At 33.2% G+C, this 7,463-nt stretch overlaps 1 long non-coding RNA gene across 3 annotated transcripts; it reads left to right on the plus strand.

The window, feature by feature from the left end:
- Positions 1–76: 76 nt before the first annotated feature.
- On the plus strand, positions 77–7,191 carry LOC143686071 (uncharacterized). Of its 3 annotated transcripts, none has more exons than XR_013176877.1 (3): positions 77–164; positions 2,581–2,778; positions 6,903–7,191. It is a non-coding gene; the product is annotated as an uncharacterized LOC143686071 (long non-coding RNA). The 3 variants fall into 3 exon arrangements; XR_013176885.1 differs by lacking the exon at positions 77–164 and adding an exon at positions 2,420–2,539 and having other exon boundaries at positions 2,627–2,778; XR_013176880.1 differs by lacking the exon at positions 77–164 and adding an exon at positions 2,420–2,504.
- The last annotated feature ends 272 nt before the right edge of the window (positions 7,192–7,463 follow it).

A 7,463-nucleotide genomic window follows, 5' to 3' on the forward strand; every position in this document is an offset into this window, starting at 1 on the left:
CCATCTCAGACATACACCCTTTGATTTAGAAATCCAAAGTCCAAAGACTAGTTTATGTTTGCTCTTTGCTGTACCTGGATCCTCACTTTAGGAGGCCTTATAATACCAGTTATTAAAAGCCAATTTTCAGCCCAAACTAAGAAATCTTTGATGATCACAATATGGTGAGTATTTTGGTACTTGCAATATCAGTTAGGTACCTACAAATTACTTCTGTGACGTAACCTATAGTGTGCAGACACTTTCATATGTGGTGCAAAGAATCTTCTGTTTTTTGGTATAACTTGTGGATATCAGTAATTGTAAAATCAATCTAACTCTTTTTTTTGTGCCATCCTTGTAATTTTGCTCCTTTGTTTTGATATTAATCTATTTTTCCTCACATTATGGTCTACTTATGACTAACTTACAGTTTCAACCAGAACATAATTATTTGTTTGATTACCAGCTTAATTCATAATTATTTTATTTTTAAATTTACTGACTATACTACCTATGTAATGGCTTATATAATTGATTTCTATTCCACAAAATAGCATGAGGTGTGTATTTCAAAGATTTTTTTTTATTAAATAACTTAGGAATCTAAAACTAAATGTTAATAATGAAATATAATGAGATTATTTCATTCACTAATAGTGAAAAACTATTTTAGAATAAATTTTGTAAAGGCTTAGCATGAGAAATGTGTAAATGGAACATATAAATATTAATGCTATATTGTTCCTAGTATCTTACATCTAGACATTTTTATATTGGATTGGAAAGTTAACTGAAGGATTTACAAAAGGAAAAAGATTAGCCCAGCAAAGACCAAGGAGCCAAGATAAATGGAGAAGGAAGGCATACTTAATCAAGGAGAGTAATGTTTTTCAAGATGGATTTATTTAATTTTCATCATTCTATTACCTCTATCACAGTTTCAGTTAGAAAGGGAGTTTATTCAGTAGTGGAATAAGAATCAGATTTAGAGAAAGTTACTTTTTTGTCAAACTGTTTATAGTCATCCAGGTTATATACACAGTAACATCATATGCTCAGATGTAAACATTTTGTCTATTGAGCTATATATATTAAATGTTTGGGGTTCACAGAGACACTTCTAAAACAAGTCAGAGTAATATGCTATTGGTGTACACCAATACCAACAATACCCAGGATTTCTCAGCCTCATACATTTTATAAATAACAAATGATTCATTTAATTCATAAGAACTACAAGTTCTGCCTATATGTAAGCTATTGTTTAGATGAAATTGCATATAAAGAACTTGTATTATCATATTTTCCTAAGTTTTGCTAAGCCATACACTGAAACTTTAAATATTTTTCAGGGGAAATCAAAGTCAGTTTCCAGCAGAGAAAATGCCAGATTTGGATTAAGGAAGCAAATGGACATTTTTGATCTTTAAATTTACCCCTGCAGGTGATTACAGTTCAAACCATGGTCTAAGCCTCTGGAAACTGTATTAAAATGAGGATTCTCATTTTGGCTCGTAAAGTGAATACTTTGCATAACATAAACTGCCCCAGGTACCAATACTATTTTTGTAGGAAGAAAGTGCTGGTACTTTTGCTATTTAAACCAAAGTTTTTCAGAAAAGGAGTTTTCAAATGAACCAAACTGGCTATAAAGAAAGTTTCTTAAATGTAAAGATAAATGGGGAAAGCTTTCCAACAAGGAACATGTTAAAAACTTCATCAAATTATTGAGCCAAATTTAGATTCCAAAAGATGATACCTACTGTATTACCTTACCCAAAGTTGAGTCATATTGGCTGCCCACGAAGTGAAACTACCTGGGAATTGTTTCCCTGGCATGTCTACTTTATGTCAGTTATGGACTTCTTTGATTTGTGTGGTATTAGGTACTGTTCAGAGTACTTTCATAGACTTTATCTGTGTTGATTCTCTCTGTTTTGTTTGCAGCATGTCAAAATTGGTCCAGAATAAAGGTCATTGAAATGTACTTTTGTGCATTGATCCTGATACAAGGTCGACTCAGGGTCCAAGTAATTAAAATAGTCTCTTCATTGTTGCATTTCACAAGTTTCCATTTGCTTTCTAAAATCTCCCTCACTGCTTTATTTCATACCTAAAATGTCTACATATTTCCTTTTTAAAAATTTAATTTGTGCATTTGTTCTTAAAATATGTATTGAAGGCTAATTTAGGAAAACTAACTGCATTTCCAGTTAGGGACTAGCTTCAGTATTGCATCCAAATCTTAATATTTGCTGCTGTAGTACATGGAGAGTGTTCACTATTTCTCTGATGCTTTAACTGGAAGCAAAAGTAACAAACCCAGCTATCTCTCATCTAAACAAGAGAAACCGCTGCTTAAACAAAAAGATGTTTATTGTACCAGAAATACTGTACTCCTCAGAAGAAATGAACTGTAGTTTTTTTTTCAGGCTGTCAGTGTTTCAGTTAAATGCCATTTTCACGATGTTTGCTGCAAAAGGGTGTGGCATTCAATACCAAGAAAGAGCTAAAAATAGATGGTGAGCAAAAGTGTCCTCGACTACCAGTCTCTATGGTACTATTTCTTTGTTTAAGTCAATTTTGTATTTTTTCCAGAGTTGAAAGACATTATTCAAAATGACTCGAGCTAATTATTCATTAGGTGCTTCAAATACGTGCCACAATGGCTGTTCCAATTGCTACCAAGGAGAAAAGGGAGAACAAAATCACCCATTGTCTGGACCTCAGCTATCAGAGAACAGTTTGGATTGGCTGGGGACATTTGGAACATGGCTTGGTAAAAGAAATGATATGGTTTGTTGGATTATCTATATAAAATATATATACAGTAATATATAGTAATTAGATGGTTTATGCCTTTAAAACATTCATAGTAGCAGATAAGTGCTTAAAAGAAAGGGTAAAATAATATATAAACAAAATGCTGTAAAAACGAGAAAGAGCAGTGCTCCTCCTGACTGGCAATATTAATAAGGCTTTATGGAGGAGGTTAAATTTAAGGTTTGTAGCATGAGAATGTTTTGAATGTATGGAAATTGGCAAAGAAAAAGTTAAACTGTAACAATGGATATTGCCTTGAGGGTAGGTTAAGAGATAAATTTTAGAGGTATATCATTCTGGATTCAGTTGCAGCCAATATAATCCAGTCTAACTAGTTTAAGCAGAAAGGAAATTAAACAGAGAATTAAATATTTTACAGCAAGTTTGGAAAGACTGGGGAAGATTTTCAGCTACATATGTCCATTAACCTCCATCTCTGTCTTTTTGCTGTGATCACATATATCACATCTGCATATGATACAAATCCCACAATATGCGAAAGTGCTTTGAACTATCAAATATAATTCAAAGAATTAAGAGAAAGAAATATAACCTTTTGCACTTACTCATATACTTACTATTTCTGATGCTCTTCATTCCTTCCCATACATGTGAATTATCAACCAGTATCATTTTCCTTCAGCTAGTTTTTCTTTAACGAAGGACTGCTGGCAATAAATTATCCTAGTTGTCATTTCCTAAATATGTCTTTATTTTTCCCTTCATTCTTAAAGAATAGTTTCCATGGGTATAGAATTCTAGGTGGCCAACTGATTTTATTTTTCCAGAAATCTAAAGATGTTTTTTCTGCTCTTCTGGCCAGCAGTGTTTCTATTGAGAACTCAGTAATAATTTAGATTGTTGTTATCCATGTATACTAAATGGTTTTTCACTGGTTGCTTTTGACATTTTTCAATTGTTCTTTGATTTTTGTGAGTGAATATGATGTGTTTACATGTAGTTTTCTGTGTTCTATTGCTGCTTGGAGTTTGCTGAGTTTCTCAAATCTGTAAATTAATGTCCTTCAACAAATTAGGGAAATTTCAGCCATTATTTCCTCAAGTATTTTTTCTGCCCATGACTCTTAGTTGTCTCTTTTTACAAACCTAATTATGTGCATGTTTTACCTTATAATAATCTCCCTGAGATCTGTGAAGTTCTACTCATTTAAAAAGTAAGCTTAAAAAGTTTTTTACAGTAATTTCAGACTTACAAAAAAGTTACAAGACAGTGTTAATAATTTCTGTATACCTCTTACCCAGTTTCTCCCATTGCTAACATCTTACATTACTATTGTTCATGTGTCAAAACTAAAAAGCCAACATTGGTACATGACTGTTAAACAAGCTGCAGATTTTACTTATGTTTCATTTTTCTTTTTCTGTTTCAGAGTCCAATTTAGCATTTAGTTATCTTGTCTCTTTCATCTCCCTTGGTCTATGACAGTTTCTCAGTTTTGCATGACTTTGATAGTTTTGAGGAGTACTTTTTTGTAGCGTGGCCCTCAATTTTGTAGAATGCTCTTAAATTTGGGTTTGACTATTGTTTTTCTCATGACAAAACTGGGGTTATGGGTTTTAAAAGAAAGTACTGCAGAGAAGTGCCCTTCTCATCACATTATATCAAAATTATATGATACCCATGCAATATCAATGTTGCAGTTAACTTTAAGTGTTGATTATGGCAGCATTTAACATGTTTGTCCATTGTAAAGTACTATTTTTCATTTTCCATTCTCCATTCTCTGAAAGTAAAATACTAAGTCTAGCCTACCCTCAAAGGTGGGGAGATTGATCTTCATTTCCTAGAGTGGGAAATGGCTACATACATTACTTGGAATTCTTCTCTAAGAAATTAATTAATTTATTTATCCAATAAATTATTTATATCATTATGGACAGATAGATGGATAGAGAGAGAGAGAGAGATTTATTTGGGGTTGTAATCCAACACCATATTGTTTTATATTGTTGCTCAAATTGTTTTAGTGTTGGCCATTTGGAATAATGTCAGATTGGTTCCTGTGCCACTTTGACATGTTTTCAATCTCTTATTTTTTTTTAACACTTTCTTACTGTTTAGATTACAAGATGTTTCAGACTTATCTTGTATTTTCTCTGGCATAGTCCTAGAATCAGATGGTTTTAGTTTGCTAAAGCTGGCTAAATGCAATATACAAAAAATGAGTTGGTTTTCACAATGGGGATTTATTAACTTACAGGCATACAGTCTTAAGTTGTGAAAATATCCAAGACAAGGCATCAACAGGTGATGATTTCTCCCCCAAAGAATGACTACCAGCAATTCTCAGCTCTCCTGTCACATGACCTGGCACATGGCAACATCTGCTGGTCTCTCCTTTCTCCTGGGTTTCATTGCTTCTAGCTTCTGGCTTCAGTGGCTTCCATCTCAGCTTCTCTAGGGGCTTTATTTCTGTCTTAGCGTCTGTCTCCCTTATCCTCTTATAAAGGACTCCAGTAAAAGGAGTCAAATCCACCTGTATCAACTGAAATAACCTAATCAAAAAGCCCCACCCATGGAAATGGGTTAAAAGAACAATATCTTTTATGGCATCCAATATATCATCAAACTACCATACAGACATTTCTCCAAGTAGCTCTGGTTTCCTTCAATTAGAAACCAAGATCTGGACACTGGGTGCTGTTCATTATTATAATTTTTTCTCACAGTTATTTTATATTTAATTATTTGTATTCATCTACCTTAAAGTTTTCTGATTCTGATTCTTTCTTCTGTTACTTCCATTGTGTTGTTAAGCCTTTTCCTCCCAGGGATTTGATCAGACTTTATGAAGAGGCTGTTTCAGACTTCTGATTATTTCAACTTTATAGTTTATATGTTCTCTATTGAGATTTCCTATTTCTTCATTAATTTCAAACAAACTTCCTTTTATTTTTTGGACATAGGTATTATGCCTGCTTTAAAATCCTTGTGTACTAGTTCCAACATCTGGTTGATCTTGAGGTTGGTCTCTGTTGAAGTTGGTCTCTATTGATCATCTTGAAGCTGGTATATTTTTCTTGAGAAAGGTTCAAATTCTATGTATTTTTCACATGCCAATCTACTTTCAATAGTTTCCTGAATATTGTGAAGGGCATGTTGTAGAGAATCTGAGTTCTGTTACAATCCTTTGAGAATATTGAATATAGTGATTTCTTTTCTTTTTTAGCTTGAATTTAAGTTGTCTAAACTCAAACTGCAAAATTGGTATTTCTTGCATTGGGCTATGTCTTGGAGCCTTGACTGTGCTGCTTGGAGGCTGCTTTATGCATGTATGGCTCAGGCAGCAGCCATTGGGCATAGCTCACCTACAGAACTGGAACTGCACCTCAATGACTCTCTCCTTCCTTGGAAACTTCACTCTCTGGTTCTTCAAGCCAGTAAGACTGTGGACTTTCTATCCAAATTTTAGCTGCCCCACATGGCACTAACAGTATCTTCCCTTAGGCTAAAATTCTTAACAATGAAAAATTCTCCCAGAATTATTCCCTTCTTCCAATGTCAAATCCTTTCCAGAATCTGTCTCCTAATATATACATATATTTTTAATTGTAACTCATAGTTATTTTATGTGGACTGTTGGTGTAATAGAGCTAAAGAGCCATCCTGAAAGCAGAATCATTAAGATGATATACTTTGGGAATGTAAATACTCAGTTTAGGTATATCTCAGGAAATTATCAAATTCTACTTCACAGACAAGGTTGGTATATTTTTCTTGAGAAAGGATCAAATGCTTTGTGTTTTTCATATGTCTGAAAAAGTTTAGTACCTGATACTAAATTTACTAATTTGTAATTAGGATGATCAGAAAATGAAATAAATGAAGCAGAATAGACCAGTGAAAAGAGGGAAGGGATCCTTATATACAACTATTTCTAATTAAATAAGAAAATTAAGACATTGAAGAAATTACTATAAACCCCTTTCTAATACAAAAATTCCCCAATAACTAGAATCACTAATACACAGAATACGCATCTCCACAAATTAAAACACTAATAGAAATATACTGATGTAATTATATGAAAATAAAATAATATAATTTTTTCTTGTTTTGTCCATTTTACTTCTTAGCTATGAAAGAACGAAAGGTGGCAATTGAATGTTGATCATCGTTGTTTATGTGGTACAGCAAAAGTCCTATTATCATGAACAGTCTTGCCTTAGAAAACTTAGAAGTTCAATTTACTCCCCTCTGAACACATGTTCTCAAAGTGGACATTGCCAAAACTGCTTTAGTTTCATAACAGAATCCGCTTTTATTAATGAAACTGTGTATGCTTCTAAAATACTTGCATGTATTTAGAAACTTTGTCTAAGTAAAGATCAACTCACTCTTCACAAAAACTTCATGCTATAATTTTACCAAGCTATTTTTATGAAACTGACAATAAAAATAACTATTTTATTTTAATGTTAATGTGGAATTCAGTTTTGTTAAAATCAAATTCAGCCGGCGGTACAAGGGTAGTTTAGTGGTAAAATTCTCACCTGCCATACGAGAGACTTGGGTTTGATTTCTAGTCCATGCACCCTTCCTCCTCCTCCCCTGAAAAATTCAATAAATGGTGCTGCCATAACAGGATAGTCCCATGGAAAAACAATGAAATATATAGCATACCTATATAGCCACCA

This window comes from Tamandua tetradactyla, chromosome 1, assembly GCF_023851605.1.
Source record: "Tamandua tetradactyla isolate mTamTet1 chromosome 1, mTamTet1.pri, whole genome shotgun sequence".
NCBI lineage: Eukaryota > Metazoa > Chordata > Mammalia > Pilosa > Myrmecophagidae > Tamandua > Tamandua tetradactyla.